General features: G+C 41.3%; 1 protein-coding gene across 6 annotated transcripts in view; it reads left to right on the forward strand.

The window, feature by feature from the left end:
* LOC145509620 (uncharacterized) overlaps positions 1 to 23,240 on the forward strand; it is a 533,964-nt gene that overhangs the window by 339,744 nt on the left and 170,980 nt on the right. The gene's annotated exons all lie outside the window — the stretch shown is intronic.

A 23,240-nucleotide genomic window follows, 5' to 3' on the forward strand; every position in this document is an offset into this window, starting at 1 on the left:
TATGCAGATGACACCACCATTATGGCAGAAAGTGAAGAAGAACGAAAGAGCCTCCTGATGAAAGTGAAAAAGGAGAGTGAAAAAGTTGGCTTAAAGCTCAACGTTCAGAAAACTAAGATCATGGCATCTGGTCCCATCATTTCATGGGAAATAGATGGGGAAACAGTGGAAACAGTGTCAGATTTTTTTTTTTTTTGGCTCCAGAATCACTGCTGATGGTGACTGCAGCCATGAAATTAAAAGACGCTTACTCCTTGGAAGGAAAGTTATGACCAACCTAGATAGCATATTAAAAAGCAGAGACATTACTTTGCGAACAAATGTCCATCTAGTCAAGGCTATGGTTTTTCCAGTAGTCAAGTATGGATGTGAGAGTTGGACTGTGAAGAAAGCTGAGCGCCGAAGAATTGATGCTTTTGAACTGTGGTGTTGGAGAAGACTCTTGAGAGTCCCTAGGACTGCAAAGAGATCCAACCAGTCCATCCTAAAGGAGATCAGCCCTGGGTGTTCATTGGAAGGACTGATGTTGAAGCTGAAACTCCAATACTTTGGCCACCTGATGAAAAGAGCTGACTCATTGGAAAAGACCCTGATGCTGGGAAGGATTGGGGGCAGGAGGAGAAGGGGACGACAGAGGATGAGATGGTTGGATGGCATCACTGACTCGATGGACATGAGTTTGGGCAAACTCCAGGAGTTGGTGATAGACAGAGAGGCCTGGCGTGCTGCGATTCATGGGGTCGAAAAGAGTCGGACACGACTGAGCGACTGAACTGAACTGAATAGGTTAATGTTCTCTCAAGATGATTGTGTTTAGTTTAGAATTAATAATAAAGGTAGGAGAAAATGATGACTATTAACTGGGAGAATTTTACCTTTTAGTAGTTTGTCTAGCACTTAACAATTCACAAAGTACTGTCATAAGGCAACGCAGAGGAAGAGAAGTCAAGGGATGAGAGATACTCAGGATTCTGATGATACGAGCAGTTCACCTGAAGCCAGTATACTCCTGGACTGTTCAATTACAGGAAAAAGTAAGTTCCTTTTTTTGACTAAGCCAGTTTGAGTCAGGTTGTCTGACATCTCTTACTGAGACTTGATGGATACAATTCTCTACAAATAGTTGTTGAATTAATGCTTGAGTGAAAGATTCAAGTGTGTGTGGAGGGAGGGGAGCAAACAGTAGCCAACTCCTCCTGACTTTTTTCTTTGTCTGGGAGACATCTCTGCCATGCTGCCCAGTTCCAGTGGCCACTGGTCACATGGAATGTATAGGCATACCATTTCAATTAGTTGTTCTTCCCTTTATTACACTTCACAGATACTATGTTTCTTACAAACTCAAGGTTTGTGGCAAGCCTGCATTGTCAGATGATGGTTGGCAATTTTTTTTTAAGCAGTAAATGTGTAGTGGTAAAGAATTTGCCTGCCAGTGCAGGAGATGCAAGAGATGTGGGTTCAATCCCTAGGTTGGGAAGATCCTCTGGAGGGGGGAAATGGCAATCCATTCCAATATTCTTGCTTGGAAAATCTCATAGAAGAACCTGGCGGGCTATATAGTCCATGGGGTCGCCAAGAGTCGGACACAACTGAGCACACATACACATTTTTTAAATTAAGGTGTGCATGTTTTTTTAAAAGATATAATGCTGTTGCACACTTAAAAGACTACAGTGTAGTGTAAACATGACTATTGTAGGCACGAGGACACCCAAAAAAATTCATGTTGCTTTATGGCGATATTCATTTTACTACAGTGGTCTGGAACTGAACCTCTCCAAGGTATGCCTGTTACATGAATGTTGCTCGCCAGAGGTGGGCAGAAAGGTAGCCTTGAGGGAAGGTGACTGTGGGATAGGAGAGAGCATCTGTGGGTTCTTAGTTCTTGAACACGTAGTCCCTGGAGTCCCCTTTTCCCAAAGCAAGCAGGCCCAGTTCTGTAGATTCCCATGTATAATGGATCCATTACTCTTCAGTGGTTCCATTCAGTTGTTTCTTCTTCTTCCAGAAAACTCCAGAAGCATATAATTTGGCTATGCTGTTATGACCAACCTAGACAGCATATTAAAAAGCAGAGAGATTCCTTTGCCAGCAAAGATCTGCCTAATCGAAGCTATGGTTTTTCCAGTAGTCATATATGGATGTGAGGGTGGGATTATAAGGAAAGCTGAGCACCAAAGAATTGATGCTTTTGAACTGTGGTGTTGGAGAAGATTCTTGGACTGCAAGGAGATCCAACCAGTCCATCCTAAAGGAAATCAGTTATGAATATTCATTGGAAAGACTGATGTTGAAGCTGAAGCTCCAATACTTTGGCCACCTGATGCGAAGAACTGACTCCTTGGAAAAGACCGTGATGCTGAGAAAGGTTGAAGGTGGGAGGAGAAGGGGACGACAGAGGATGAGATGGTTGGATGGCATCACCGACTCAATGGACATGAGTTTGGGTAAACTCCAGGAGTTGGTGATGGACAGGGAGGCCTGGCGTGCTGCAGTCCATGGGGTCAAAAGAGTCAGACACACCTAAGTGACTGAACTGAACGGAACTGAAATAGTATTTAGAATATGTGTATTTCTTAAGCTTAGACATCATTACCACCTACTTGATGCATAATTTAAGTAAATGTCACATTATTTGTAAGTTTCATTCTATTAAAATACTCTTTTTACTGAATCAATTCATAGTGACTCAGGATTCATACTATACTGTTCCCTGAAATGTTCAACTGGCTATAACTTCAAAAAATTGGGGAATTCTTGCTTTGTATCCATGCTTGACTTGGGTTAAGTCTTTTCTATTTTGGAGGGGTTGTTCTGTTTTGTTTCGTTTCTGTATCTTGCTCCTTTGTGTACTTACTGAGTGGTTTGAAGAGACACAGGGAAGAAATCTGGGAAAAGAAAACTAGCCTCTTATTACAGTTTTAAAATTTAGCAGTATTCTTCCTCAACATAACTCACTTCAGAAGTTTTCTCCTGGAATTCTGCAAACCCTATTTCTTTTGGTTTTAAAGTGAAGGCTTTTGTTTGACTGGTATCGATCCAGTTGAACCAGTTCTAGTCACAGTGCCAAGGAAGTTGAGAAAAAATATGGTTTCTTTTTCCCTATTTACAGAGAATGAGCACATATTGCTATGCACAAGAGGAAATTGCCAGTCTGAAAATTTCCCTTTGTGGTGTCTAATGGAGTAATCCAGACAAGCAATTTTTGTGAGGTCTGAAAATACTTCATCTTGTAATACTTTCACAAGTGGCCTGTGTAAGCAATATGTTCTGTACATTTTACAATTAAAAATCTAAGTCATCAGCCAAGATTGTTAGCTTTTCATTGAACATTTCTAGTCACCAAGTTTTGGAAGGGTCATTCTACTCTACACGATAGAGGAAGGTACCCACTTCTGCCTTGTGCCAGCATAGATACCATCTTTCCTGGACTTAATCTTCATTGAAATGCTCCATCTCCTTAACATTGCCTTAAGTTTCCAGAAACAGGAGAGCCAGGCATAAAATATTTGTCTGCTCATGACATCTTGCCAAAGGCTGCTAAGCATCTCCAGAGGAAAGCTTCATCAGTTAATAGGGAAACATTCGTCAATGGTACCTTTTTTATTTGTGAAACACTCACTACAAAATGATAAGGTAGTTCTCTATGTCTGTTTCTATGGTGAATACTGAAGTAAGCAAGCTATAGATAGAACGTTTGAATAAGAGACTCAACTACACAAATGGATAGAACTTCCTTTTCAGGAAGAAAAAGAATTGTCATCTTGAATAGCCAGATTTAACATAATGGTAATTTTTAAATCTCTCTTTTGAATTGTATGCCCCACACCACCCATGGTAATGTAGTAAAAATGAACTACTGCTTTTGTATGTGAGCAGGATAAGCTGATTTTGGAAGGGGCATGCTGGACTTTGGTCCATGTCACAATACTTAGGGAGCAGTGGAAAAGTGGCCCAGTGCAGCATTTTGAATCAGTGGGCTCACTGGGGACTTTATGCCCTTGGTGTGATTCAGTGCATTCATATGAGATTTGATAATGACACTGACAATGGGAAAGAAAATTACTTCTCATTAATTTAAAGACAAGACATCTAGTTTCCAAAGTGAAACAGGAACACTATAGAAGCCCAGAAGAAATTTGGAACAAGTAATAAAGGGTTAGTCCTTTGTTGCTGCTCAGATCAGGATGCATCAACGATTTCAGTTCAGTTGCTCAGTCGTGTCCTACTCTTTGCAGCCCCATGGACTGCAGCATGCCAGGCCTCCCTGTCCATCACCAACTCCCGGAGTTTACTCAAACTCACGTCCATCGAGTCCGTGATGCCATCCAACCATCTGTAAAAATTTACCTCTGAATATCTTAGTCTTGGAAACCAAAATGTGCCAATATGAAGATAAGAGATTAATTCAGCTAAGGGTTATTACTTTCAGACTATAAAACTAGGGATTTTATTTTGTAATTGCTCTTACTTGCCAAACAAAATGGGAATTAGAAAAAAAACAACAACACACATTAATGAAACAGAGCAACAGAAAAAGTCCTATAAAGCAGATGTTAGTTTTAAAATATTGAAAGTGAAAAAATATACAAAATATGTGCAGTGAGATATCCAATTTTATGTTATAGTAAGACATATTATTGATACACGTACATGGTAAAATTATGGAAAGGCTGTAAGTGTTAACAGTATACACATGCTCAGTCGTGTCTGACTCTTTGCGACCCCACCAGGCTCTCTGTCCATGAAATTGCTTCCAGGCCAAATACTGTACTAGGTTGCCTTTTCCTCCTCCAAGGGATCTTCCCGACCCAGGGATCAAACCCATGTCTCCTGTGTCTCCTGCATTGACAGGCAAATTCTTTACCATGGGGCCACCTGGGAAGCCCTAACAGTGGTTATGCCTAAACAATGATATTATGGAGGATTTTAAACCTCTTTTTTGTATACAACTTTTCTGCCATGAGCAGTTTTTACTTTTACAACTAGAGGGAAAGTAAATGCTATAAAATAGCTAAAGTTTTATATAAATTTTTAAATAGTACTTTTTACATAAGAACTATATTGTTTCAAGGGTAAAATCACCCAACATACAGAACTCAAGTTGGATTACAGATTCTTCATTACACTATTTCCTTCTATGGGGTTTGCTACATTTTCTGGTTTGGGTAAATCCTCTTTTACTGCTCTACACCCAAGTTTTCCACTAGAAAAAAATACAGTATCTTTGCTTTTGCTGGTACTTTCCACTCTTCTCTCTGAAAATTGCTGTCTTCAAGTCCCTTTAAAATGTGTCCAAAAACTCTCTTCCTTCAGGAGTTCTCTTCTGATTCAACCTATCTCAGTTTGATTGCTTTTTTATGCAAATCTTTGGCTCTTGTGTGTTTAATTTTTAAGATAACTTCATGGTTGTTGTTTTATAATTCTTTATCCTCTTTGTTTATTGCTTTATCATCTTTTCATATGATTTTCTACTGAAGCATCGTTCTGTATCTAGAGGATAAATTCTCAGAGTACGTAGGCCAGGGTTTTGTAATTTTTCTTTCCTGTTAAACAACTGAAAGAGTGAATCTATACTAATTAAGTGGCTGAAAATATGTAGTAACAGATAAACTGAGAATCCTGTGAGAAAAACTGAGCAAAGGTATTTTGGTCAGCTTCTAAACTCTTAGCTGTTGGGTGAATCAAGTCTCTCCTGCGAATGTCTGCTCCATTGTGTTGATTACATCGAAACTATTGCAATACTGTGGGTTTGGAGGACATGATATATTGGCTATCTGCTTCTCATTTTTCGTCATAGACTGACTGGTTTGCAGAGACAGGAACCTAGAACGTTGGCCCAACTTCAGATTTCATAATGGCTTGCTGACCACCTTCTTAGGGTTCTTCAGTTCAGCTCAGTTCAGTAGCTAAGTTGTGTCCGACTCTTTGTGACCCCATGAATCACAGCATGCCGGGCCTCCCGGTGCATCACCAACTCCCGGAGTTTACCCAAACTCATGTCCATCGAGTCAGTGATGCCATCCAGCCATCTCATCCTCTGTCGTCCCCTTCTCCTCCTGCCCCCAATCCTTCCCAGCATCAGGGTCTTTTCCAATGAGTCAGCTCTTTGCATCAGGTGGCCAAAGTATTGGAGTTTCAGCTTCAACATCAGTCCTTCCAATGAACACCCAGGGCTGATCTCCTTTAGGATGGACTGGTTGGACTCTCAAGAGTCTTCTCCAACACCACAGTTCAAAAGCATCAATTCTTTGGCACTCAGCTTTCTTTATACTCCAACTCTCACATCCATACATGACTATTGGAAAAACCATAGCCTTGACTAGATGGACCTTTGTTGACAAAGTAATGTCTCTGCTTTTTAATATGCTATCTAGGTTAGTCATAACTTTCCTTCCCAGGAGTAAGCGTCTTTTAATTTCTTGGCTGCAATCACCATCTGCAGTGATTTTGGAGCCCCAAAAAATAAAGTCTGACACTGTTTCCACTGTTTCCCCATCTATTTCCCATGAAATGATGGGACCGGATGCCATGATTAGGGTTCTTACACCCTAATTAATAATTTTCTATTGCTCCTCCATATTAGATAGTGTTTTATAATTGGATATTGTGTTCTTTTGAATTATTTTTATGTCTTCCCATGTCAGTCCCATGTAGACTCAGAGTCTTAGGGCTAGAGGATATTTTCACTGTGAACAATGACGTATAGTTTCTGAGAAAGTCTTTCTAATGCATAGGTTGGAAGTTAGTTCTTTTTTTTTTTTTTAACTAATATTTAAGAAGCTCTCTCTTTTTAATAGGTCCTTTACTCACTGAAATGTGGCATTTGACAAAGGGTCAACATCAGCCAGAAAGTTTTCAGCAGTGAGTTAATATGGTGCTGGTTGCTTGTCCTCTCCCAGAATGTTAGTTTTGAAAGAGAAATTCAGGTAACAGTTGCTCTATATAAAAGAATAATCTGAGGGGGAAAATTTGGGTTAGGGAGGGAAGTTACCTAACAGATAATTTCTTATTTCTACCCTGATTAAGGTTTTTCTCCACGTCAAGCCAGATGTACGCATGTTTGTGTCTCATGGGTCTGTGGCCACCATGGCATTTTGCTGGTGGTCAGGGAGCTCCAGTATAATGCCTGTGTTTCCCTGATCCACCAGAGGTGTTTGACATGAAACACGGTTCTTGGGGTGGCAGCTTGCAGGAGCTGCATCAGCTGGCAGCATATTTTTTACCCTCTCTTCATGTCCTGTAGTTGACTAAGCAGGAAGATAATCTGAAGCAGCAGGAATTGGAAAGGTGTGCTTTGCTTGTGACAGAGGAGCCAAGGATGGACCAGGCTCAGGTGGTCTGAAATAACTATCTTGTTTCTATTTTGTTTTATTCTGTCTTCTGTTTTTCTTGGGTAGTGATATGGCCGTGCCTGTCTTCCAAGGTCTCAAAATCCTAGTAGCCACAGGAAGACATTTCTTCTCAGCTCACTGTATCTCTCATGTAACTGGCAGAACTGGAAATAGTTTTCAAATATAAAGCTCAGGAGCAAGTTAGAAATGACTGGAGCTCATCGCCTATGGTCCTTTCTGTAGCGAGTGTGCTTGTGCCCTCAGAGCACAGAAAGACGTGGAGGCATCTGACTCACATACATCTTACTCCGGCAGACTCCTGTCTGACCACAACATACAGGCAACAGAAGTCTCACTACACTTTGAACTTACGTTTGCTGGCTGACCCTAGGCCCATTGAAATCTTTTTACACTTCTTCTTTAGATATTTTTGGAAGCCAGATTCTCTGTATTATCCTTGACATTAAACCTGCAAGTGACATTTGCAAAGAAAGGATGGAAGCAATCTGCAGTGTTGGGGCCTGGACTCAGAATGGTGCCTTTCTCTTCTTTGGCTCTAAATCCAGTCCTTCTAGTTGCTGCTTGGTGACAACTGATTGTATCAAAGTAATGCAGGCTCTTCTTGCCAGGTACTTCAGTCCATTCATCTTTGTTTCAAATTGCTATTTGGCAGCTTTTGTTTCTCATTGTCTAACATGGGATAAGTGTTACTGGTCAACTAAATGGCAGAGACACGTTTATGCACAAGGATGTATGACTTCCATTCCCATCGCTAAAGTAGTTGTACCAACTTCAGTGGACTGTTGTGAAGACCATAGATGCTAGTATAAGTAAGTGCTTAGGACAGAGCCTGGCACGTGGTTAGCTATTATTATTAATTCATTTTATAATTTAGAAATATTAATGTCATTTTCCAGTGTCAGAGGACAAATCCAAACAAACTTCCGGAAACTACTGGCTATGAATTGAATGATGAAGGTCTTTAATCTGTAACTAAATGTTTAGGACTTGAAAAATTAAAATGAATACCAAAGTTATAATGCCAAAGTCTTAAATAATGGGTCCAGATATTAACTACTTTAAGCAGTTTCAGTAAGGGGGAAGATTGATGAAAACTACAAAGCTCTCAGGACCTTAAGTGAGGTGCATGCATGTGTGTGTATGTCAAAGATTAAAGACAGAGCAGAGGAATTCTCTCTTTATAGGAAAGCCTATTCATTTGTCAGTTGATTCAGTATCTAGGATCAAAATCAACAGGGCCCCCAAAGAGAAGGCAGGGTAAAAAGACTGAAATATTCTAGCAAATTCACTTTAAGATGGTGGCTTCCAGTAGCTAATTGAAATGGTCGGGAGAGCAAATCACAGTGCTGGGAGACATCGAAATGTTCTACCCTTTGGTAAAGTTGTGTTCCATGCCTCACGTTGGCTGTGACCCTCTTGCCTGCTCCACCACACGCCGCCTTCTGCTCTGTTGGAGCTTGCACCACTCCTAAGAGCCCTACTACCAGAGTCACTGGGTGGAAAAAGAAAGTGAAGGTGAAGTCGCTCAGTCGTGTCCGACTCTTTGCGACCCCATGGACTGTAGCTCGCCAGGCTCCTCCGTCCATGGGATTTTCCAGGCAGGAATACTGGAGTGAGTTGCCATTTCCTTCTCCAGAGGATCTTCCTGACCCAGGGATCGATCCAGGGTCTCCTACATTATATGCAGACGCTTTACCGTCGGAGCCACCAGGGAAGTCACTGGGTGGAAGACCAGCATAATATAAATGATAAATGATGTAAAGTAATATTTATAACCAGCAGCTCACAAACACATCCACAGCACCACAAGTCAAAATTTTGCCTAAACAAGATTCTGCTTTATAACTTCCATGCTACATGGATTTTAAGGTTAATTTTCTCCCTGCCTCTCATTTGATGAGTACTTGGTTGTAAACTTGGTGCCAGATGCCTCCTGACCTGCCTCAGATGTTACCGGAGGAAATTAGTCTAAAGGTTACTCCTTCGTTGTATTTGTCAAGACTGATTAGTTTTTTTTCTGCTCCTTTGATGAGCATTTTATTGATTTAGATTAGCTATTCATAAAAGAAGTGCTGCCCAGTCCACTGGAGGAACACCTCAGGAATTGTACATCCCACCACCAGGACTAACAAAACAAAGGAGATAAGAAACCTGTTTTGGAAGGGAAAGGTTGGCTGCCCTGGTGAATTAGTTTGGGTTTTGTGCTTTGAGACTTGTTCTTGTCAATGTACTTACTAAGTAAGCAAAAGGACTGGTGCAGAGAAAAAGTAGTAAAATAAGTCTTTCCATGTTTCCCGTCTATGGTACTTAGAACTACTTCATGAAATGAAGACGTGCTTAAAATCCATGACTTACTTGGGCTACCACTGTATGAATATCCCCAAGTAGTCTCTTTTTTGCCGTTTTAATCTCTATAAGCTATAGGTTCAGTTGGAGTTCCTCCTCCTAGCCATAAAACAGAAACTGATGTAAATGACTATATCCTCAATCCCTTCAGAGATGCATAGGAGAGAAATTTGTTCATTACATACAGTGGGTACCATAGCCAATAGGGCTTAATTCTCTCAAAATTGTATAAATATCACTAAGAGACATTCAAGTCTACTTGAATGTTGGATAAGAACTATAGGGTACAAGTTACAGTCAATAAAAGACTAAAGATCAAAAGCCTTCAGAGCTGGAAATAGTCAAATAAAAATTCACGATAATGCCTCTGTCAACTCTCAAAGTTTTTTTGTTGTTTGTTTGTTTTAGATATACAAGTTAATTTGGTTGCTGTTTATTATAGATGGTAAAATTCACATTTTTTTAGGTGTAAAGTTTGAGGAATTTTGACAAACTTACGCAATTATGTGCGTGCTTAGTTGCTGAGCTATGTTTGACTCTTTGCAACCCCATGGACTGTAGCCCACCAGCTCCTCTGTCCATGGAATTCTCCAGGCAAGAATACTGGAATGGGTTGCTATTTCCTTCTCCAGGGAATCTTCCCGACCCAGAGATAGAACCCAGGTCTCCTGCATTGCAGACAGATTCTTTACCACTGAGCCACCAGGAAAGCTGGTATGCAATCATGTAACTACCACGAAAATCAATATAAAGGCTAATTCCTCATGATCCTTTATAGTAAATTCCCTTCCCTCACCTCCAGCGATCAGCAACCACTGATCTGATTTTTTTCTAGTTTTTCCCTTTTCTACAATGTCACATAAATTGCATCATTCACTGTGTACTTTCTTTCTTTTTTTTTTTTAGATTGTTTATTGGCTGTGTTAGATCTTTGTCACTTTGTGTGGGTTCTCTCTAGTTGCAGTGAACAGGGCCTCTGTTCACTGCGGTACACAGGCTTCTCATTTAAGTGGCTCTGTTGTTGCAGAGCACAGGCTCTAGGCATGTGAACTTCAGTAGTTACAGCACACAGGCTCAGTAGTTGTGGAACACAGACTTTAGTTGCTACTTGACATGTGGAATCTTCCTGGACCAGGGATCAAACCCATGTCCCCAGGTTTAGGAGGCAGATTCTTATCCACTGAACCACCAGGGAAGTCTCATATGTAGTTACCTGAGTCTTTTTTTGCTCTTAGCATAATGCTTTTGAGACTCACCCCTATTGTTTTGTGTATCTTTAGACCTTTTTATAAAATTGCTATATATCAACTGGTAACATAGTTTATCTACTTATCAGTTGATGGACATTTGGTTTGTTTTAGCTTTTAGTATTTAATTAAGCTGCTCAGTTCAGTTCAGTCGCTCAGTTGTGTCCGACTCTTTGCAACCCCATGAATCGCAGCATGCCAGGCCTCCCAACCCCTGGAGTTTACCCAAACTCATGTCCATTGAGTCGGTGATGCCATCCAGCCATCTCATCCTCTGTCGTCCCCTTCTCCTCCTGTCCCCAATCCTTCCCAGCATCAGGGTGTTTTCCAGTGAGTCAACTCTTCACATGAGGTGGCCCAAAGTATTGGAGTTTCAGCTTCAACACCAGTCCTTCCAATGAACACCCAGGACTGATCTCCTTTAGGATGGACTGGTTGGATCTCCTTGCAGTCCAAGGGACTCTCAAGAGTCTTCTCCAACACCACAGTTCAAAAGCTGCTATAAACACTCATATGCAGATTTGTGTGTGGATGTAAGTTTTTATGTCTTTAGGAAAAATACCTACCTGTAAGTTTAACTTTTAAAGAAACAGCCAAGTTTTTTTCCAGAGTAGAATTCCCACCAGCAAAATTTAAATGTTCTAGCTACTTTTCATCCTTATCAGTGTTTTTTAATTTGAGCCATTGTAATAGGTATGCAATGCTATCTCATTGTGTCTTTCAAGTTTTCATAGTTAAGCTTATAACATAGGTTTTGAATTACACAGTAAATAATTGAAGGCCTGTCAGACATCAGAAAGACAGATTCTGTCAGCCTTGGACATTGGTGGCTCACCATCTTCTCCTACCAGTGCTGCACTTCTGGGCTATCACTAATCATAAATTATAGCTATTCAGTATCCAAGCATACATATTAATAGATTCAGCAGGCACAGTGTCTTTACTTTCTAGCCAGTTTAGGATCCTTGTATCAGAGGATTTATAACAGAATCACTAGAAGCTTTTTGCTCCTTTATTTTCCCCCATATAGTGTAACAGGGAAATACCTACCAGGGGAATATTTCTGTTCATCATCTCCAAAATGGAAAAGCAGCCAATTCTTTTCTGCAGCTCTCCAAGCTAGCCTCACATAGAAAATTGGCTGTTGCCACAGTGAGAGAAGAATGAAATAAAAGTTGCTGGAGCTACAATAGCACTTTACTGTTCATTCTTGTAGGAGTTGCACATCTTTCCTCTTGTCTTTATTTTGGTTATTTGTTCTGCCCTGTGTTCACTAGCTCTTATTTCTCTTCCTCCAACTGATACCAAGCTTTGACTTGGATAGAGGTCCTCCCTCTTCCTTCCTGTGTACTTGTGATATGAGTGAGATGGAGTGAACAGAACTCTGGTCCTTTCTTTCCAGATTTGACTAGATCAGAACCTTCTCTATTACATAAGCATGGCGGGTCCTTTGCTTCCCCTTCACCCCTTGCCCACACACACCTACACACTGTTTAAAATGTTTTTGTTCTCCTTCTCTGCTTGCAAAATCCTACTTGTCTTTCAAGATCAGATAAAACGTCACCTCCTCTATGATGCCAAATCCCCTGAGTCCTGTTAGCCACATACACTGAACTTTGAGCTTGTTTTGTTTGAAGACTTATCACATTGCCTTGTGATTATTTGTTAACATTTCTGTGTCTCTCCTAGATTCTGAACTCCTTTCAGGCAAGAACCACATCTGTCGTGGGCTTAACACATAATACACACTCAATAGGTAATTTTTGACTGACTCTTTAAATTTGCAATGTAGCTTCTTTAAATGCAGAGATTTTCTTCAGCTTAGAAAAGGAATGATAGAAGCATCTTCTCAACAGAAATTTTTGTTGAGTAAAAACCATTCATATATATCTATAGTTCAGCAAAGTGGTAGTTCTAAGATTTGATTGATTTCAGATTGAACTAGATTCCTTTCACACTCACCTAATCAATGTAGTTATAAACCTCTTCTAATAGGAAAGAAAAATCAAAGAATTTAAAGAATTCTATGATTCCTATCTCCACTATCAGATTATGATATGTATGTAGTTGCTTTAGCCATGTCAGCAAAATGTTAGGCCTTGGGATTAAACAAACAATTGTTTAGTGTGAGTATAACCCATGCAGTATTTGGAACATACTTATACTAAAAAGCAGTTTCCTGTTTATCTGAAATTTAAATTTAATTAGGTGTCCTGTATACTATCTGGCAACCCTAGCTAACACAAATCTCTTTACACAGTGGAATGAATGGTAGGAAATATTGCTCTTGGAAGTTAGTTCTGAAATATATAGTGGACAATGCTATTATTGACCCAGGTTGCCAGTAAAGAAAACTTAGTTGGATTGATCATCTTAGCCAGTATAGGATGCAAGACCAGAAAGAGAACTGAGATCAGAAGTCAGTGAAGTCACTGACCCTGTGGCCGTTTAGGTCATGTAAAGGTCTGTATCTACAGTAGATTAGAGAAGTCACATATTCCATGCTACTTTTCTCATTGAGAGGAGAGGCCTATTGCCTTCCTTTTGAATGTAGGCAGCTTTAACTAGTAGGATAATAGAAATAATGCTGTTTCAGTTTCTGAGCTTAGAACCCTACTTGTCTCTTGGTTTCTCCTTCCTGTTTCTTAGAATCCTCTTTTGGGAGCTGAGAGTCTTTATACAAGAAGTCCATCTTCTCTGACACTGCCATCTTAGAGAGGCCTTGAGTGGAAACTTTTGTTGACAGATCCCGCTAAGCTCACCCTTCTCACCATCCCTATCAAGTAACATGAGTGAGCTGTTGTGGACCGTCCAGACCCTGAGAGTTGAATGTCACCAAGCGAATCCTTCAATGGCACTTGGAACAAAAGAATCACCCAGTTGAACCTTGTCTGAATTTCTGACCCATGGCATCTGGAGATTTACAATAGGGTGTCTTTTTAAGCTGCTGCATCTTAGAAGCTTTTGTAACCCAGCAGTAGATAATCAGAACAGTGAACATAAATAGTAAGTTTCCTGACCCGAGAGTGACGTAGTTAAGAAAGGAGTGCCTTTGATCACTGAGTATTCAAACCTCTCTGTTTGCTTGTTTGCCAAGGAAATCATACTTGCAGTAGAATCTTAACCTATAGCATTACATGTGCTAGAGCTCAAAACTGAGTCATAACTAGGAGTCCAGAGTGATATCTTCTCTGTCTTTCTGTTGTCCCCAACCCCCCCAGAGGCCTAGAGACCTTCTGCAGTCCAGCTGAGAATATGTCTCCAGCTAAAATATGTCTGACAGCTAACACAAGCTAACAATTTTCTTGTTAACGACAAGAAAATGTACAAACCTGGAGTGAGATGCAGAGCAGAGCACAGCAGGGGAGCAGAACTGTCAGTATGAGGGAAAGCCGAGCATCATTGTGCAGGGGGTAGCAAGACTCCAGCTGAAATCACCTACAGCTGCACTTGCTGTCTCAAGGAAACTTTCTGCAGGTAGAGGGGAAGGCTGAGAAAATGCAGAGCGAGTCTGAGAACTCCCCACGGGAGGTGTAATGGGAATCCCAAAGGCGAATGATGCAAGAAGGGAACTTACGCTCTGATCCAAGCCACTCAGGGCCAGAAGACTTTACTAATTCCTTAGTGAGGAGAGATGAAATAAGACCACACCTGGGTTTTAGATGCTGTAATATGTATGTGATATGTATCTAATTGAATTGTCAAGTAAATCTGTTTCTAGTTTTACTTAGGCTCTTTTTAAGTAAGGTTGTTTGTTTTCTATTACAGTTGGTCTCTGTTTTAGATATTGTTGAATGAGAAGTGCCCAAACTTGGGTGGTCTCAAAAGGTTACCTAGTTATGTTCTTGGTACCAAGGGAGGGACTAAGTTTGAGTCATTAATGGCCCTGAAGAACAGATGCCTAAGGAGAGGCTTGGGGCTTCCCAGGTGGGGCTGGTGGTAAAGAACCCATCTCCAACGCAGGAGATGTAACAGATGGGGATTTGATCCCTGGTTTGGGAAGATCCCCTGGAGGGCATGGCAACCCACTCCAGTATTCTTGCCTGGAGAATCCCATGGACAGAGGAGCCTGGGGGGCTACAGTCCATGGGGTCGCACAGAGTCAGACACGACTGAAGCAACTAAGCGCACACACACACACACGTATGGATGGACACACACACACACGGAGAGACTTGCCCAGTTGTGCATTGCCAGGTAACTTTTCACACATTCAGCTGTTTAGAAAAACCACTGGTTTGTTTTAACTGAGGAGCACTGCATTAGAAAGATGCCATCCCATTTTACAATTAAAATCTAGCATACTTTATTCTGTATGTACTTGAAAAAATAATCTTATTTAATGAATATGTATGATGCTGATTGTAATAATTATTTAGTCCTATTACATGAAACCCTCTTCCAAGGAAGTGCAAAGCCTTTTAAATAAGCCACTTCTAAAAACCATCACATCCGATCGCTCCATTGCATGCAACACTCAGGAAGCTCTGACTGGGAAGGTTGCTATATTAACTTCATAGGCAGAGTGAATTCCCAGGTCAGCTGAAGTGGGTCCCTTACGGGGGGGGCCTTAAAGGGTTTTGTCAGTGAACAAAGAGCCCATAGAAAGCACGTACAGAGGTTTGGTACTATCTGTATCCTGGCATCATTCATGATATACATTTACAGCCTGCAGAGCTAACGCTTCCTTCATAGCCAGTCCTGCTGCCCGTTGGAAGGCAGACCAGCAATCGCTCAAATTTATTCTGAATCTATAATGCTGACCACATAACAACAGAAAAACAGTCCTGAAATGCTCTCATGGCATGGTCAGTTATCATCACAATAACTCAGTGGCTTAACATTTTCAGCAGTAAAATATCCAGGCATCTGAACTCTAAAAAAAAAAAAAATCACTGCAATCTTTAGTCATAGCAGCAAAAACATTAGTAACCATAAGATGATTCATTTTTTTTTTTTGCCTGTTAACCTTCCTGCCAAAGCGTTTGTTCCCCTGGCTGGCTTGTTTGATGATGAAGTGATCAATTTCAGGAGCTCTAGCAAGTCACTGTGTCTTTGAAACTCTCCAGGGCAGGAGTGGGCAATTATTCTGACTTAAAACATACTTAGTATGTTTGGGGCTGAACTGAAAGAACTCCCTGTGGGAGATGAGCCCTTCTTTGCTCATGTCAGAACACACGTATCCAAGCTCACAGTGGTAACCGCTTGATGAGCTTACAGGGAGCTACGCTTCTCGACTGATGGACTCTCCTCCTCCTCCTACCAGGCTTGGCTGTAGAGGGCCATGCATTTCTGCCACTCAGTCCTTCAGCAAGACACTCAGCGCTGTTCACAGTGAGGGGGGACCAGCTGCTGTGTGGTCGACATCTTTTCACTTTCATCACCTGTTCTCTCCCACATGCTGTGATACCCAGGGGCTACAGGGTGAGGTGGAAAGATGCTAGATCTGGAGTCAAGAGGCCTGGATTCCATATCCTCACATGATGAATGACTGATGTATCATTCAGCACCTTGTTTCCCGGTGTCTTCATTGAGCCACAGTGAAATGACTGCAAACCCTGTACTCAGATCACCTGGGTTACTCTGTGCTTCGGTTGCTTCATCTGGAAAACGATGGTAGTAACAGCTAACACTATAGTGCTTACTTTGTCCCAGGCCATCCCCTAAGTGCTTTACATGTTTATTAACTCATTTAATTCTCATGACAACTCTGAGGTAGAGTATGATACTACTATTCTTATTTTTCAAATATGGAAATTTGAGGCACAGGGAAATAAAGTGATTTGTGCAAGCTTGTACAGCTGATGTGAGTCAATGTCAGGGTTTAAACCCAGGCAGTTTGGCTCCAGAATCCATGCCCCACTACCCGCCCTAGAGGGTGTTACAGGGATCAAAGTTTGGCTAGTCTGTCTGTGAAATGGGTATAATAAGACCACACCTACTGTCGTCACAGGATGTTCTGTGTATCACAGTCCCAATAGATGTGATGACAACATGAGAGCTGCTTAAAGTGTTTAAAAAAAAATAGTACAGTGTTACCATCCATGCAGTGTTGTTGGCAAACAGCTATCACCTTTGGGTTCCAGAACTTATCAGATGATGTTACGTGCTAGAAAAGTGAATCACTGCATTAGTATTAAGTCACTCAAGAAAGGAAATGTTAGGTGCTCCAAAGTGCAAATATCTGGTATAAGAATCAGATGACTGAAGCCAGAGAAGGCCAGTTGAGGTTCCCCTCACATGCAATGAAATGCCTGTGGCCAGCCTAATGGGTTTTGAGTTGTGATACAGATGAAGAGCCTTCTCAGGAATGAAGAGGTGTCCACATCTTTCTTCTCTACTAGATGTGTCAGAGATCCTTTGGGGCTCATCCTGCTGAAAAAGCTTCTGGAGTCTCCAGGTTTCAAGTCCTGGTGAAACAGGAAGGGTTAGCCTGTACCACTCCTCCCGACCAAATCACAGCATCCATGAACCTGAGGCCCAGGATCGCTCAGTAAAGGGCATGGCCAGGTTTGGGAAGGCTTTTGCCTCATCATCTGAACTCCTGAGCTTGATGCTCCTGGGTTAGATAGGACTTGAAGAAAGAGCAAACCAAATGTGCATCAAAACCAAACCAAACCTGACTGTAGGCTGAGTTCAAGATAGAGGAAGACACAGCATTCTGTTACAGCTCCCCGTCACTTGCTGTGTGTTTCTCCTAGTTATACAATTGGATCGTCCCCGGCCCCCCTCCTCAACTTCTATCTAAACTGAACTTGTCGTGTTGTACAACGGCTCAGGTGGCTGCATTTCTTTTGAACACTTTTTCTTTAAGGTTAAGGGAATGCTGGAAGTTAGTTTTTGCCATCTAAGATGATGGGGTGGCAAACTAGAAGCCTACAGCTTGAATCTGATCTCCTCTTTCCCCTGCCTAGGGAAGTCTGATATTTTCAGTACAGTTCAGTTGCTCAGTTGTGTCCGACTCTTTGCAGCACGCCAGGCCTCCCTGTCCATCACCAACTCCCAGAGTTTACTCAAACTCATGTCCATCGAGTCGGTGATGCCATCCAATCATCTCATCCTCTGTCATCCCCTTCTCCTCCCACCTTCAACCTTCCCCAGCATCAGGGTCTTTTCCAATGAGTCAGTTCTTCACATCAGGTGGCCAAAGTATTGGAGTTTCAGCTTCAGCATCAGTCCTTCCAATGAATATTCAGGACTGATTTCCTTTAGGATTGACTGGTTGGATCTCCTTGCAGTCCAAGGGACTCCCAACAGTCTTCTCCAACACCACAGTTCAAAAGCATCAATTCTTTGGTGCTCAGCCTCCTTTATAGTCCAACTCTCACATCTATACATGACCACTGGAAAAACTATGGCTTTGACTAGACCGACCTTTGTTGGCAAAGTAATGTCTTTGTTTTTTAACATGCTATCTAGGTTGGTCATAGCTTTTCTTCCAAGGAGTAAGCGTCTTTTAATTTCGTGGCTGCAGTCACCATCCGCAGTGATTTTGGAGCCCTGGTATTTTGGAGTTCCGGTATTTTGAAAGAACTGAATTAGTCATCGTCAGTATTGAAAACCAGTTGAGTTCAGTAAAAGTCTAGATTTATGACGTTGGAGGAATTGGAAGGCTTGGCAACAGGAGGCCCTCATCCCCACATGGCCACAAGCTGGTTGAGGTGAGAGGTCACAACCTGCCTCTCCAGGTTACCTCCCAGTCTCCCAGCTCAGCCACCTGCCCCAAACTCTATACACAGAGCCCCACCTCAGTATTCAGGCATTTGGGGCCAGATCATTCTCTTTTGGGGTGGGGGCTGTCCTATCAGTAGCATCTCCCATCCCTCCCCACCCACCTCACCCCAGAGGAGACAATCAAAAATGTCCCCAGACATTGTCCAGTGCCTGTGGCTTCAGTAGATAACAGCATTGTAAGTTCTTACACATTAGCCTTGTTCCTTTCTTATGCTCAGAATGTCACACTGGGGAGTAATTTGCAGAGACTGCCCAGACTGTGTGATTGTTTTGAAATTCCCGACCAGGCTGGGACATCCAGCCCTCCAGCCCTCTTAAAATCGCAGTCCAAGATTATTGGGCCATTAATTGACACTAGAAGGAATTTTAAAGACCACAGTGTCCTCACTTTACAGGTAAGAAAAGTGAGTCCCAAGGAGGTAAATTGCCCAGCTGGTACAACTGGCTAATGGCTTGAACTACAACCTAGATCCAAACCCCCAGCTTAACTATTCTCTCCACAACATCAAACACTTGAGCCATAAAGAAAAATCTACGCATGAGATAGAGATGTCCTGCTGACTCAATTTAGCTACATTTATCTTGGCTGCTTTTCTCAGTGACTTCAGTGATTATAATTATTTCTGTGTGCTGCCATGATATGATGTCTCAACTCTCCAAATAAACTGCCAAAGTGACCTTTTCATTGTTTGGGGACCTGAAAGAATGGGCTCCCCTTTGGAGTGCAGGCCCCTTAGCAGGAAGTCAGAGGGGGTCTTTTCTGCCCTGTTTTATTTGGGCGTCTGCTCTTGGAATGTACACCACCACGCAAAGCATGCCCCAGTGCTCTGCTTGGAAAACAAAAGATCCAAGTGGGACTTTGGGGTTGGGAATTAGGATTCTTCAGTGGCATATTTGAGAGGCCCCTGGTTGACCTTGAGGGTGCTACAGAGGTAGGCAGGCTGTGCGGTGAGTCTGGGAGAGGAGGCAGCCTTGACAGATGGTACCCAAAACCCCCATGGTCATTTGCATGGGTGTGAGCTTTCCCCCACCTCACAGCCTGTCCCTCATTCCTCTCAGCCCTAACCTGGGCCCTTCTTTGCATACATGTGCTTTGAAAGGTGCCTGGTGCCATCTGCAAAGTGACTCATTTCCCCTAAGAAAACGGGCCTTGCTACTCATTCTTACCAAGTTCTACTGGTGCCTGGGTGCTTTCCGAGAAGAGCAAACATGCCATTGGAGACCCCGGGGAAGGGTCTGGCATTGAGATGTTTCATTTCTTCCCATCTCCCCAGGTGTGCAGCAGCCTCCAGCCTGGGGGATAACAAGGGGACTTAGCACACACAGGAGATATACTGAGGTCCAGGCAGACAGGCAGCTGTCTGTTTTCTTGCTTTCTCTGCATCCAAGAGATGTTTTATGCCCATCTTCAAAGAAGTGTTCACTTAACCAAGGAGTATCTGGTTAGCAAAGACTCTGTAGTTGAATAAGTTCCTGAATTTTTAAGCTTTGGTTTCCAGAGAACCTTGTCACGGAGGGGATTGAACTTTAAGGTGAATGCTTTATGTTGTTTTTTTATAACAAGGGGCATTTCGTTGATAGCTAGACCTCTTACAGCAGTAAATTATCTGCTTTCAAGTATCAGGAGTTGCAAAGAGAAGTAAACCACAGTCCCACACTTTATTTCTCATGCTTGTTTTCAAACACATGACTTAAGAAAATGGGACTATTTCTTTTACATTTTTCTTTTCAAATTTTTTTCCTTTTTCTTTAAAATCTGGGTCTTCAGTACCTCTTGGTGCCTATTCAACACCCTCAGCTAACAGTTACCACCCCTCTGGCCTGAGCGTTCATATTTCAGCTTTTTGTGGTTGTCGTTGTTAAGGAGCTGTGTTTATCATTCAAATTTCAGAGCTTCAAGAAATTGTCGAGGTCATGAGTTCAGTCACCCTGTTTGGCTAATGAAGAAGTGGAGACCTGAACGTGAAGTACTTTTTTTCAGATTGTGCAACTAATCTCTAGCAGAGATGAGAGTAGAACCCAGACCCTCACTCTAGACCAGGTGCTGTTTTCATGTAGGATATTGTGTCCCCCTTTCCTTCTCCTTATTTCTGGCCCCCTTTCTTTGGGCTCTCTAGAATGTAAAATTATTGGACAGAAAATTATAAGTCATAAAAGCTTCTTTCTGAGAAGCTCTGTTTAATCTGAGTTTTATTTTTTTAAGCAGATGGCAGCAGATACTAACCCCAGTTGCCTTAAACAATAGCCCATATCTTATTGATGGAAATTCCCCATGCCAATCTTTATTTAATTCACTGTTTCCTAGGATCTTCATCCTTTCCAGCTGGTTATTAATTATCAGGCAATATCCTCTTGAGCTGTCTCTACTTCTTAATTACCTTATTAATTGTATTCACATAAATTGATCTCTCTGACATTCTAACTCTGACTCACTGAGGAAATAAGTCTAATATTCACAAGAGACTCCAACAATCTCATGACCTTAACTTATTATTTCCATTATGCAGACTGATATCACTAGAAGCCAGATGAGACTGCTTTGCTGAACGGGCCTTTATCCTAATCATAATTAGAATGTCCTTTAACAGTTGTCTCTTGCACACCTTTCTTGCTTATTCAGATACACAAGAGACTTATCAGTTCATTTCCACCCTACCTGCACTTTTAAATCTTTAACAAAGAAGGAATTTCCTCTCTCATATTACCTTGCAGTAATCCTTTATTTGCAATTCAAGGCAATTATAGGAGAGTAAACATGAATGCGTTTTAGCTCTTGGGTTTTGACTGTAACACTGCACCCTAAGGGCCTGATGCCAATTAAACATTTAAAAACAATTTTTAAGTCAAGTTTTTATATATAGTCTCTTAATGTGTGCTACTTGAGAACTCATTTTTTTCCTTCGTGATCGAGTACATTACTGTTAACCCCACCCTTTGGCCCTGGTGCCATTTAACTTCTATGAAGTGACAAGAGTAAACAGGTCCTTATGTAAAACTTGGTCATTATTGCATACAATTCCTTCGGTATTTGCATTAGAAATGCTTGATTGGCAGGAATTAGAACTGAACATGAAAATCTCTAAGAAAAAACAAACCTATGGAAAGGAGTTAGAGAATTCCTGCGCATGTTTATTTGCAGTTGTGGGAAAAGTCAGTTCCAAAAATCTTAGATCGAAGGATAATATAAATTCAAAATGCCAGTATTTTACATGGTGAGAAAAATGGGTCACCTGGATGCCATAAATGGACAGATTTTATTTGGGTTGGGGATTCAAGGATCCATTTTAATGGTCTACATGAGTGAGTCTCTCCATGTATCTACGCACTGCAAAACATTCACCAGAGAGTCTCTAAGTTCAGTCACTCATTCGTGTCAGACTCTTTGTGACCCCGTGGACTGCAGCACGCCAGGCCTCCCTGTCCATCACCAACTCCCAGAGTTTACTCAAACTCAAGTCCATTGAGTTGGTGATGCTATCTAACCATCTCATCCTCTGTCATCCCCTTCTTCTCCTGCCTTCAATCTTTCCCAGCATCAGGGTCTTTTCAAATGAGTCAGCTCTTCACATCAGGTGGCCAAAGTATTGGAGTTTCAGCTTCAACATCAGTCCTTCCAATGACTATTCAGGACTGTCTTCCTTTAGGATTGACTGGTTTGATCTCCTTGCAGTCCAAGGGACTCTCAAGAGTATTCTCCAACACCACAGTTCAAAAGCATCAGTTCTTCAGCACTCAGCTTTCTTTATGGTCCAACTCTCACATCCATATATGACAGCTGGAAAAACCATAGCTTTGAATATACAGACCTTTGTCAGCAAAGTAATGTCTCAACTTTTTAATATGCTATCTAGGTTTGTCATAGCTTTTCTTCCAAGGAGCAAGTATCTTTTAATTTCATGGTTACAATAACAATCTGCAGTGATTTTGGAGCTCAAGAAAATAAAGTCTGTCACTGTTTCCATTGTTTCCCCATCTATTTGCCATGAAGTGATGGGACTGCATGCCATGATCTTCATTTTTTTTTTCTATAAAAATCCCCCAAGATGTTTCTAATTTATAGAAAAGCACATGTTAAAACTTACACAGAAAACCAAAAGAAAAATTGACATGGGAAGATAAATCAATTTTAAAAACTATTAAGAAAATAGAAGCACTTTATCCAATTTTAAGATTTAATGATAGCTACAGTATTCAAGGTAATGTGGTATTAGCAGAGATCAATACACAGATCAATACACAGATCAATAAGATAACATAAAAAACTCAGAAACAGACCAAAAATTAATATGCCCAACAGATTTTTTTTTAACTAAGTAAGTTTAATAGAGGCAGGATAGTCTTTTCAACTATTCAAATGGTGCCAGAACAACTGAACATCCTTAGGCAAAAAAACAAAACAAAACAAAAAACCACTACCTAAACTGCACATGGTTAATACAAAAAGTAACTCAACATGTATCAGAGATTTAAGAACCCAGAACTTGCTGAAGACTTCTTAGATAAGATATGAGAAAACATGAAGAGGGGCCTTCACAATAATGCTATCAATTAACACAAC

The sequence above is a fragment of the Giraffa tippelskirchi genome, chromosome 6 (assembly GCF_054371585.1).
Source record: "Giraffa tippelskirchi isolate mGirTip1 chromosome 6, T2T-mGirTip1v1.2.pri, whole genome shotgun sequence".
NCBI lineage: Eukaryota > Metazoa > Chordata > Mammalia > Artiodactyla > Giraffidae > Giraffa > Giraffa tippelskirchi.